Here is a 12859-nt window from a genome sequence, read left to right as displayed (position 1 = left end):
TTGAATTCACATTTTTTTTTATAATTAAAGATATCCCTGTTTGTGAATGTTGTACAGTATAAAAGGATGTGTCAGAAATCATATTGTCCAAAGCCCTTATAACTTACAAGTTCATTCAGCTTCTTCAAAGAAAGACAGTAGCTCAGTCTTACTTCAAATAACCTAACAGAGGTCCTTCACATTCTCTCCAATAACTTCATATCATCTTTAAATTAGAGAGAGATCAAATTTGCACACAGGACTCCAGACGTGATTTCAATGGATATACTCAGTCTGAGGAGGATGTTCCATTAACAGCTGGTTGTTAGTGAAAATGGAAGGAAAAGACACTGGATGGGCTATAAGTTAAGAGGAACTATTAGAAAGAATAACTGTACCTAAAATTAAGGAATCACAAGTTTAACTAAATGCAGCTGAGGATGTTGAGGGAAGGAAGGGTGAAGATTGCAGAAGCACTGGGCATAATCTTCCAACTGTCCTTCAAATCAGGATTGATGCCTGAAGACTGAAGAAATGAAAATGGCACAGAATTAATCACAGAAGTAAGGATAAACACAGAAACTGCAGCCTAAGAACAGTGACTTATACAAGTGTGGACTAATTACTCACTGAGTTAAAGTAGTTGATATTTAACTCATTTGACTGGGATAACAGTGAGAGTTGACGGTGTTATTTGCTTAATCTAGTGTTCATGGACTTCCGAAAGGTGTTTGGTAACATGCTGCATTGCAGTTATGCCAACAAAGTTAAAACTAGTGGAATAAAGGACAGTAGTAGCATGGACATGGAACAAGCCAAGTAACAGAAAACAGACAGCAGCGGTGATCAGTTTTTTTTTCAGACTGGAGAAAGGTATGCAGTGACATTTCTCGGGTGTCAGTACAAGGATTGCTGCTTTCCTTGGTGTTTATTAATGACATAACTTTGAGTGTAAAGGGTACAATTTCAAAATCAGCAGATGATACAAAACTCAGAAGTATTGTGAAGGTTGAGGAGCATAGACAAACATTTCATGAGAATTTGGATAGAATGATGGAAAGGGCAGGCGTATGGCAGATGGAAGCAATATCTTGAGCTAGAAGGAATAGGGGAAGCAAAATACAATAAAAAGGTATATTTCTATAGGGGCTTCAGGAGTAGAGCATGCTCAGTGAATATATGCATAATTCATTGAAGTGGAACAGCAATTGAGAAACATGTTAAAAAGGCATGTGGGATCCTGGGTTTTGTAAATAGGTGCGTGGAGCAAAACAAAAAGAACATTACACAACCCAAGTTCAGCATCATCTGAATCAATGTGTCCAGTTCTGTGACAGTGCCAAACCAAATCATAAGAGAGTGATGTTAGGAATAACAGCCTCCAGAGATAGAGCAGGAAGAGCAGCATCTTGTTGTATTCTTGCAGTTTCCTGTTTGACTACCTTGGATTCCAACATCTGCAGTTTTATTGTCTCTCATAAAGACTGGGGAAAGGAAACAGTCTTAACAGGTTGACAAACAACATGGGAGAACAGCAACCTCATAAAGATGTGTGGGAGAAGGATAGTGCTGGCAGGAGATACAAGCTGGTGGGAGAGAGCCTCTTCAATTTGTTTTGACTTGTCAGAGTCAAAGTGTGATGTTACTGGAGAACAGCTAGGGTTATTTGTCAGCATTTATTCCATGTCTCTTTTCATTTGCTGAGTGGAAGAATAAAACTAAGAAATTAACTTAAGATATTAAAATATTTAAAACATCCAAATTCCTTCATTAAACAGAATAATGTAGGCTGGGCTAATGATGTGTCACAACTGAAATATGAGGGAGTGTTGAATGCCGGTGTGATTCATGGTGACTACATTTACAGCAGGTGCTGCTGCTCGAAAAACTTCAGCCCATGGTCGATGAACTGCAGTTTGAGGTGGAGACACTGCGAAACACAAGGGAGGGCACTGGATTGTGAGAATGGAGGTAGTGATTGGAGGGATAGCAGAACTGACATATGAAAAGACACTGGATCAATTAGGAGTGCATTCATTGGAGTTGAGAAAAATGATGGGGAATCAGAGCGGTGGATGTTGTTTACATGGGCCTTGTTAAAGCCTTTGACAATGTTTCACATAAACATAAGAAAAGTTATATCACATGGGATTCAGGGTGAGGTTGCCAATTGAATACAAAATTGTCTTGAGGATAGGAGACAGAGGGTTGTGTTGGAAGGTACTTTTTTTGGACTGGAACCTGTGACTAGCAGTATTCCACAGGGATTGGTTTGGCTCCACTTTTGTTTGTCATTTATGGAACTGAGTTGGATAAGAACACAGGAGGCATGATTAGTAGGTTGTGGATGACACCAAAATTGGTCGTACAGTTGTCAGTAAAGAAGATTACAAAGAGATATTGATCAATTGGGTCAATGCGCTAACGAGTGGCAGATGGTGTTTAATTTGGATAAATGAAACACATTGCAATTTGGGAAAACAAACAAGGGCAGGGTGTAGACAATTAATGGTAGGGCCCTGGGTAGTGTTGTAGAATAGAGAGACCCAAGGGTTCAGGTACATAACACTTTGAAATTTGGGCTGGAAAGGAACTTGGAGTAGGAGGGGAAGGAACCAACTATCATGGTCCATGTAAGTACCAAGGGCATAGGACTAAGACAGAAGTTTCTCTGAAGGATTATGAGCTGCTTGGTGTTAAACTAAAAGAGAAGAACCACAAAGGTAATAATCTTAGGCTTACGACTGGAGCTATGAACAAATTGGCATAAGGTAAGTGAGGTTAGAATGGTAAACATGTCACCCAGAAATTGATGTGGGCATTATTTCTTGGGGACTGACACCAGAATTGGGGAAAGAGAGTGTTTTTCCATTGGCATGGGCTTTATTTGAACTCTGCTGGGACCAATATGCTGGTGAATCATATAACTAGTGACATATATATAGCATTGAACCAATTAGTTGGGGAGAAGGTTCAATTGTAGGAAAGTTTAAAATATCAAAAAGAAATAAGAGAGTAGAGATGCAGGGTAATGAAGAGATGAACAATAATCAAATGTAACAGGAAGGGGTAGAAAATATACACAACAGAGTCAATAGAAATTAGAACCTAAATAAGTAATTAAGGTCAAAGGTTAAGAATATGTAATAAAGGTCAAAGGTTAAAACCGTTTATCTGAATGCACACAACATTTGTAGCAAGATAAATAAGTTGACTACACAAGTACAAAAAGTGAACATGACTTGATGGCTATTACAGAGACATGGTTAAAGGGTGAGAAAAACTGGAAACTCAGCATTCAAAGGTGTTTGAAGTTCTGAAAGAATGGCCAGAAAAGGAAAAGACGATGGGTTAGCTTTGCTAATAAAGAAGTTTAGTGAGATAGGGATATAGGTGCCGTGATGAGGATAGCATTTGGTTGGAAGAAAGGAATAGCAAAAGAAATGGTCACAGGTAGGAGTTGTCTTCAGATCTCCAAACAGTTGCCTCAGTGGGTTGGGCAAAATAAAAAAATAGAATGATGCTGGAAAAGCACAGTAGGTCAGGCAGTATCTGAGGAGCTGAATTGATGTTTTGGGTAAAAGCCCTTCACCAGGAATGGAGGCAGGTAGCCTCTGGGATGGAGAAACTTTAATGGATAAAGAAGGCTCCTTTGGGGCCTTCGCATAAACTGCACCATCTGCTGACATTTCCGCTACGTCCAAACAAAGCCAACCACCAGAGATATATTTACTTCCCCACCCCTTTCCGCTTTCCACCAAGACCGTTCCCTCCGTGACTACCTGGTCAGGTCCACGCCCCCAAACAACCCACCCTCCCGTCCTGGCACCTTCCCCTGCCACCGCAGGAATTGCAAAACCTGTGCCTACACCTCCTCCCTCACCTCCATCCAAGGCCCCAAAGGAGCCTTTCACATCCATCAAAGTTTTACCTGCACATCCACCAATATCATTTATTGTATCCGTTGCCCCCGATGCGGTCTCCTCCACATTGGGGCGACTGGACGCCTCCTAGCAGAGGGCTTTAGGGAACATCTCCAGGACACCCACACCAATCAACCTCACCACCCTGTGGCCCAACATTTCAACTCCCCCTCCCAGTCTGCCGAGAACATGGAGGTCCTTGTCCTCCTTCACTGCTGCTCCCTCACAACCAAATGCCTGGAGGAAGAACACCTCATCTTCTGCCTTGGAGCATTTCAACTCCAGGACATCAATGTAGACTTCACCAGTTTCCTCATTTCCCCTCCCCCCACCTTACCCCAGTTCCAAACTTCCAGCTTAGCGCTGTCCTCATGACCTGTCCTACCTGCCAATCTCCCTTCCCATCTATCCGCTCCCCCCTCCTCTCTGATCTATCATCTTCATCCCCACCCCCATTTACCTATTGTACTCTTTGCTACCTTCCCCCACCCTCCTCTCTGACCTAGAACCTCCATCCCCTCCCCCATTTATCTATTGTACTCTTTGCTACCTTCTTCCCAGCCCCACACCTCCCCCCAACCCGCGCTTATCTCTCCATCCTGGAGGGTCCCTGCCTCCATTCCTGATAAAGGGCTTTTGCCCAAAACGTTGATTTTCCTGCTCCTTGGATGCTGCCTGACCTACTATACTTTTCAAGCACCACTCTAATCTAGACTCTTGTTTCCAGCATTTGCAGTCCTCACTTTTGCCTAAAATGAAAAAAAAATAGTAAACAGTGGAGGCATGGAAGAAGGACACTACAGTTGTCATCAGCGTATTAACTTAATGAATCAGATAAGTATGGGTAATTTGGACAGTGAATTTGCAGGTATTGTTTCTTAGAGCAGTATACTGCAGAACCTGCCCAGGTAGTTTATATATAGAAATGCGTAGGGAGGTACAATTAAGAAGAGGTATCAAGTTAAGAATCCTCTGCAGGGATCATTCGTAACATAGTAGAATTTCAAAATCAGTTTGAGGAAGCATAATTTGGATCTCAAACCAATATCCCTTAATTTAAATAATGACAATTACAGTGACCTGATGGAAGAGCTGGGAAAATAGATCAAGGGGAAACTCAGTGGATGAGCAGTGGCAGCCATTTAAGCAAATATTTCATTATGTTCAACAAAGATTTCAAAAAGTAAAACCAAAGGATAAGTCATCTGTGGCTAACAAATGTGGTCAAGGAGACTATCTGATTCAAAACTAAGGCATACAAAGCAGCATGGATGAGTTGTTGGCCAGAGGACTGGGAATTATTTTTTTAGGAACTGACAGCGGATGACTAAAAAGTCAATAAAGAAGGAGAAACTTGATAATTAAAGTAAATGGTCAAGAATCATAAAATCAAACAGTAAGAGCTTCTATGGGCATAAACAAAGAGTAGATAAAGTGAATGTGTAACATTGATGGATGAAACATACATTATAAGAGAAAACAGGGAAATGGCAAATGATTTAAACAAATACTTAGTATTGATATTCATGGTTGAAACGATAAACATCCCAAAGGTGTCAGATAAGTAAGATGCTGATAGGAGAAAAGGTCTTGTAACAGTCTATTACAAGTAACAAAATATTTGACAAACTCAAAGGACTCAAAGACAGGTAATTTACTAGGAGCTGATGGCCTGCATCCTTGGGTTTAAAGGAAGTAGCTGCAGAGATAGTGGAGTCAGCAGGCCGGAGGCTGGGAGAACCCAGCATGCCAGGCAGCATCAGGAGGTGCAGAAGTCAACATTTTGGGTGTAACCATTCTTCAGGACCTCATTAATTTTCTGGAAGGTTCCAGCAATTAAAAAACTACCAGTATGACACCCTTGTTCAAAAGAGAGGTTGACTAAAAGCAGAAAACTATAGATTATAGATACAATTGTTGAGAAAATGCAAAGATTATTGAGCAATCTGTTTACATGCTCATTACTACCTAGAAGGAAAGGACAGCAAATCCATGTCAACACCAGTCCCTGCATATTCCCCTCCACGCCACTCACCATCCTGACTTGGAAATATACTGCCGTTTCTTCAATGTTGTGAGTAAATATCCTGGAACATGCTCTGTAACAGCATTGCTGGCATGCCTGCACATGGATTCAAAAAGGCAATTGACTGCCACTTTCTCAAAGGAAAGTAGGGATGAGCAATAAATCCTGGCCCAATCAGCAAAGCCTACATCTAGTCAAAGAATAAATTAACAGTCAGAGTATAAAACAAGGTTACCAATTCACTACAGGCCATTTTGGGTTACTATAGTGGTAAGCCCTTCCCACTGTGATATAGACCAGGTAATCTAACGCTGCTAACACCAACAGTCCTGCATAGACAAATCTCTGGAATAGACTCAAACAATCTCTTACATCACAATTGAGGATAGAGGTTAGAGGTTACGGCTCAGGGCCTAGTGGAGTTCTGCCAAAATATCAATCTGGACACTTCCTTGTCACTTGAGTTTGCATCCAAAACACTGAATCTGTACTAGTTTCAGTCAATGCTAGCCATTAGACTCTCTGCATCCATCAGAAAATGAAACATAAATCAATGATAAGGAATGAAGATTACACATCCACACAATGAAACTATAATATGTGATTATGTAGTTATTAATCTGGCAGGTTATTGAAGATGATTGCAGCTTTAAATCAGGGGAATCATAATATCTCAAAATAAAGCTTCTTATTTAAATAATTAAAAATATTTGATCTGGAAATATGCATTAGGAACGAGTGCATTTCAATCATTCTGTTCCCTAATCTCTGATTGTGTTGTGAATCAGGATATGGTTTGTGTTTCAGACTAACTCAATTAGACTGGTTTTCATAGTAAATAATATTTAGCAAATGATATGCAGTGAACTGATTTGATACTTAATTCCATTCACCATAGTAAAACAGATTTTTGCTTCAGTAAGACCAGACCACACTAGCAGACATTATCCATGTGAGATGTTGTTTACATTTCAAACAACATCATGAGTAAGACACTTACAACTCTCATAGCAATATCCAAGCATTCCCCAATCTTGAATCGATTTGATCTGATGTTTGAAATTCCGGTTTAGTTTCCATGTCCTACTATTATTAGTTTAACCAACTAGATGGCAAACATTGATTAAACAGAATGAAGATAGATATTTGAAACAGTGGAAGGTCTGTAATTATGGGGTAGGAGGGTTCAATGGAAATTGTTTCAAGAAAGAACCAGTGTACAGAGGAACCTCGATTATCTGGCATTCGATTATCCGAGTATTGGATTACCGGGAAGATTGCAAGGTCCCGATGCTTGACTATAAATGACGTTATCCGGCATTCAATTCAATCAACCGTGTGAAATACTCCCTGCCCCTCTCCTTCGGATAATCAAGGCTTCTCTCTAAATATGACAGGCTGAACAATTCCTCGGAACCCTGGTCTCGGTGTTAATACATTTTTATGTTTAGGAATACAGAGATTGAAATTGGACCCAGGCCTTCGCATAGAGCAAGTAAGATTGGATTCACAGCCCTCTTTTATCACCATGCAGATAGTGATCAATTCATTATCACTGACCTTGTGTGGTCAACCAAAAGCAAGTTTCATCCCTACTGTTTTCTAGCCCTTTATTTTGTGAATCAAAGAAACCACAATTTCAAAATAAATGTCAGACAATGTTGATATTTCCAGTAATCCCGTTATTACCTATGGCTGTCAGTGGAGCACCAAAAACATTCTTGTTGAAACCATGATTTTTAGTCTTGACTTTTAGGAGGCATTTGGACAAATAAATTGTATAAACTTGCAGAAGAATGGCCAAGTAGTACAATTGTAATACTTCAAAATGCTTGGGTATCAGACATTTTTAAAAAAATAAATGTTTGGAGATGATTTCTAAGGCTTTGCTTTAATTGTAAAAGGGTTAATTGTGATTTTTTTTGGATTAGAAGATGGTGGCAGAATCCATGAGATCAGCAGGGATTTCTTCTTTGTCTCAGATTTTCAAGAGCCGTGGATGAAATTGACTGGTAAGCTCTGCTTCTCCAAGTTTGAAAATCTCCACTGAAACCTCATCTGCTCCTGCTGCTGTCCCATTCTTCATGTGCTGGATAGAGCTTTCAATATCTGCCACACTGGTGGGAGCCCAAGATCATCTTTGATGGCGGGGGGGGGGGGGAGCTTGGGGATTTCCTCAATCATCTTCTTGTTGACGATTGAATCACAGTTTAGGAATTCTTTGCAATGTTCTATCTATCAGAGGCTGATGCTTTGTCTGTCTCTCAAAAGGATTCCATTCTTATTCTATACCAGTTTGAAGCCAAGAGTGTTAGTTCTGTATATTGCCTTGGTGGCACTGAAGAAACCCCAGGTGATGTGTTTGTTGCAACTCCTTATCTTTCCCAGTCCATCATTAGTTCTTGATTTCTCTCATTCTTCTTGTAACTTTGCCTTTGCTGTTTGATGATTCCTCCTCTTTGCCTCATTCATAATGTTATTTGCTAGGCACAGAGAGATTTCCTCTTCTGTTGATGAAATCTTGGATGGTGTGGTCATTCTCATTAAACCAGTCTTGGTGTTTCCTGGTCTTGTAATCAATGATTTCTTCACAGCTTGAAATGAGCTCTTTCCAGATTTCCTCCATTCCATTAAAAGTGAGAATTTGGTGAAGGCATTATTGGAAGTTCGCTAATCTGCTTGACTCCTCAAACTGCTCAATATTGAATTGTTTCTTCATTTTCAGCTGCTTCTGATGGAGTTTGATGGACATTGAGGAGTGAATGAGTCAGTGTTCTATCTAGCAGTTGGCAGCACTGTTCACCGCTGTGGTAATGAGGACATCCCTTAGGTCTTGGGTTTGATCAATGACGTAGTCAATCATGTGCCAATGCTTTGCTTGTGGATACTTCCAAGAAGACTTAAACTTGCCTTTTCAGCAGAACAGTGTGTTTCTGATGATCAGCTGGTGTTTTGCATATGTAGTGAGCAGGGGATTCCCATTAGTTTTGCATATCCCAATTCCTTCCTTTCCGATGGTTAATTTCCATAGTTGGGCATCATTTTCAACCCTAGCATTGAAGTTCCTAAGGAGGATAATTTTGTCTTCCTTAGGGATGTTGTTAAATATGGTTGTCCAGGGTGGAGAAGCTTTCTTTGGACTTATCTATGGCATCAAGGGTTGGAGTATACACTCAGGAATATATTAATGATTTGAATGAAGGAATTGAAGGCATTATTGTTTGCAGATAACGCAAAGAGTTGGAGGGACAGGTAATGCCGAGGAAGTGGGAAGGCTGCAGAAGGACTTGGACAGGTTAGGAGTGGGGGCAGAGAAGTGGCAGATGGAATTCAAAGTGGGAATGTGTAGGGTTATGTACTTTGGTCGGAAGAATAGAGACATAGACTTTTTTTTAAAATGGGGAAAAGGCTTCAGATATCTGAAGCATTAAGGGACTTGGGAGTCTTAGTTCAGGATTCTCTTAAGGTTAACATTTACGTTGAGTTGGCAGTTAGAAAAGCAAATGAAATGTTAACATGCATTTCAAAAGTGCTGGAATATAAGAGCAGAAATATATTGTTGAGGCTGTAAGGCTCTGGTGAGACTGCATTTGAAATATTTTGAGCAGTTTTGGACCTTGTATCTAAGGAAGGATTGCTGACATTGATGGTAGTCCAGAAGACTTTTCCGAGAATGAACCCAGGGATGAAGTACTTGTCAGACGCAAATTTAAAGACCCCTTGTCCTACCACCCCCTTGACCAAAACCTCACCTCCCATCACCAAACCATCATCTCCCATACCATACACAACCTCATCACCTCAGGGAATCTTCCACCCACAGGCTTCTAACTCATTGTTCAGGAACCCTGAACTGCATTGTTCTATCTCCTACCCAAGGTCTGCAAGCCTGAGTACCCCAGCTGACCTATCGTCTCAGCCTTTTCCTGCCCCACCGAACTCATCTCCACTTACCTCGATACTGTTCTACCCCCCGGTTCATGAACTCCCCACATACGTCCTGGACACCATCCATGCCCTCCATCTCCTCCAAGACGCCGTTTCCTTGGCCCCAAATGCTTCATCTTCATCATAGACATCCAGTCTCTATACACCTCCATCTGCCATAAGCAAGGCCTCCAAGTCCTCCATTTCTTCTTTTCCTGATGTCCCCACCAGTATCCCGCCACTGACACCCTTATTCATTTGGCCAAACGAGTCCTCACCCTCAAGAGTTTCTCCTTTGAATCATCCCACTTCGTCCAGACGAATGGAGTAGCCTTGGGCACCTGCATGGGCCCCAGCTATGCCTAAATGTTTGTCGGGTACGTGAAATAGTCTATCTTCCACAGTTACCCCAGCACCATTCCCCACCTTTTGCATTAGTACCACCTCCATGAGGAGGTTGAACAGTTCATCAACTTCACCAATTCATTCCACCTCGACCTTAAATTCACCATCTCTGACACTTCTCTCCTCTTCCCGGATCTCTCCATCTCCACCAACGGTGACTGACTCAACACTGACATTTTCTGAAAACCCTCCAACTCCCGCAGCTACCTGGATTACACCTCCTCCCACACTGCCTCCTGCAAAAATGTTATCCCTTATTCTGAATTCCTCCACCTCCACTGCAACTGTTCCCAGGAGGACCAGTTCCACCACAGAACACATCTCCCAGTGGTTGATGATGGCCTCCAGCTCATCTCATCCACATCCCGCACCTCCACCCTCGAGCCCCACCCCTCCAACCACAACAAGGACAGACCCCCCCCCGGTCCTCACTTTCCACCCCATCAACTGTCACCATTTCTGCCACCTACAAACGTACCCCACCATCAGGGATATATTTCTCTCCCCACCCCTATCTGCTTTCCCTAAAGCTAAGGCTGACATTGATGCGGATTTTTAACATCACACCCAATCTTTGAGTGCTGTCGTTGGGCACCTTAGCTTAAGAAAGAGTCTTCGATCACCATGACATTTGTGCTAATACCAAGATCCTTGTGTAAAAAGCAGTCATCCTTCCAACTCTCCTAGATGGCTCTGAAACTTGAACTACATAAAACCAAGGCACTTGAAAAGTACCATTAACGCTGTTTGAATTATATTCTCCACATCATTTGTGAGGACAGGTGTACTAACATCCTTAAAGCAGCCAATAGCACCAGTATTGAGAATATGATCATCTGAAAGCAACTTCGCTCAGCTGGCCACCTGCTTAAGATTCCTGAGTTCGGACTACCAAAGCAAATCATCTTTGCCCAGCTCAAGGAAGGTACTCGATCAAGATGAAGACAAAGGAAATGGTTCAAAAACTTCCTGAAAGCTTCCTCATGAAATACAACTTACATGTCAACACATAGGAGACTGCTGTTCAGAAGGAACTGTCTTGGAGGAAGTGTCCCTGTCATGAAGGGACACAATTCCTTGAGAAAATCCATCAACAAGAGGAATTATGGAAAAGGAACTGGAGAAATGAATACCAGTGATCTCAAGGTCAAGGATCAATCCCACCTATTGGAAACATCTGCCAAGTGTGTGGTTGGAGATATGGCTCTATGATCCAGCTCATCAGCTACACAAGGACCCATTGAACCCATGACCAGTGACACAGAATTTCTTTGCAGACAATCATACTCATTAGTGGGAGTTTAATATAATAAGAAACATCTCTCGATGTGGAATAGTAATCCCTGCATTGCAAGCTGTCTCCGTTGCTCCGTATGTGGTTCCTTTACATTGGGGGGACAGGACATCTATTCGCAGAGCACTTCAAAGAATATCTCTTGGACACCCGCACCAACCAACCACACCGCCCTGTGGCTAAACACTTCAAATCCCCCTCCCACTCTGCCAAGAACATGCAGGTCCTGGGCCTCCTCCATCACCACTCCCTAACCACCCAAAGCCTGGAGGAGGAACACCTCATCCTCGGCCTCAGGACCTTCCCCCCCCCCTCCCCCACTGTATTTATGTGGATTTCACCAGTTTCCTCATTTCTCCTCCCCCCTACCTAATCCCAGTTCCAACCTTTGGTACTGCTCTCATGACCTGCCCTATCTGTCCATCTTCCTTCCTACCAATCTGCTCCACCCTCCTGTCTGACCTATCACTATCACCCCCCACTCCCCACCTCCATCCACCTCTCACACTCTCTGCTACCTTCCCCCCAGCCTCATGCCCCTCCCATTTATCCCTCCACCCCCTCGGCGCACAGCACCATTCCTGATGAAGGGCTTTTGCCCGAAACGTTGATTCTCCTGCTTCTCAGTGTGGTGCTGCCTGACCTGCTGTGCTATTGCAGCACCACAGTCTTGACTTCAACAGAAATAAAACTAAAGTAGGAAAATCATGTAACAGACAGAATGGAGAGTTTCAAGCTGAGAAGTGGGTGTAGATGTGATTGACAAATAGACACAAACTGAAAGAAAAAGCAGATAGAACTAAAAAGAGGCAAACATTAAATTTTAATGAGGAGAAAATGAGAATTTCTCTCAGGAAGAATTCAGATTTTTTTCCAGTTTGGCAGAAAAAGAGGCAGGTGCATTTGGAAGGACAGTATGAGTTGGGAATGAAAGTCAAACGTCCAGAAAGCATTGTGAATCGTGCAGAAACGCTCGGAGCTGGCAGCACCACTGATCCAGAATCTGGTTTTCAGCATCTGCAGTCATTGTTTATACCTTGAACCAATATGGTATTAGATACTCAGCTGAAGAATATCTCTAGAAATCCAGGATTAGTGACCTGAGGGAGAAAGGATTCTTGAAAGTGTGCCTCACTGATGATAGAAGTATGTATGAAACTTGGGTTGAGGGCTGTTGAAGAGTGTGGTGCTGGAAAAGCACAGCCAGTCAGGCAGCATCTGAGGAGCTGGTGAGGACTGGGGAAGAATGGGGGGTGCTATCCTTCTGTCCCCCTTGGCCCATAAGCCTCATTCCTCTTGAAGGGC

This window comes from Hemiscyllium ocellatum, chromosome 37, assembly GCF_020745735.1.
Source record: "Hemiscyllium ocellatum isolate sHemOce1 chromosome 37, sHemOce1.pat.X.cur, whole genome shotgun sequence".
Taxonomy (NCBI): Eukaryota; Metazoa; Chordata; class Chondrichthyes; order Orectolobiformes; family Hemiscylliidae; genus Hemiscyllium; species Hemiscyllium ocellatum.
Note: the sequence above shows the minus strand (reverse complement) of the source record.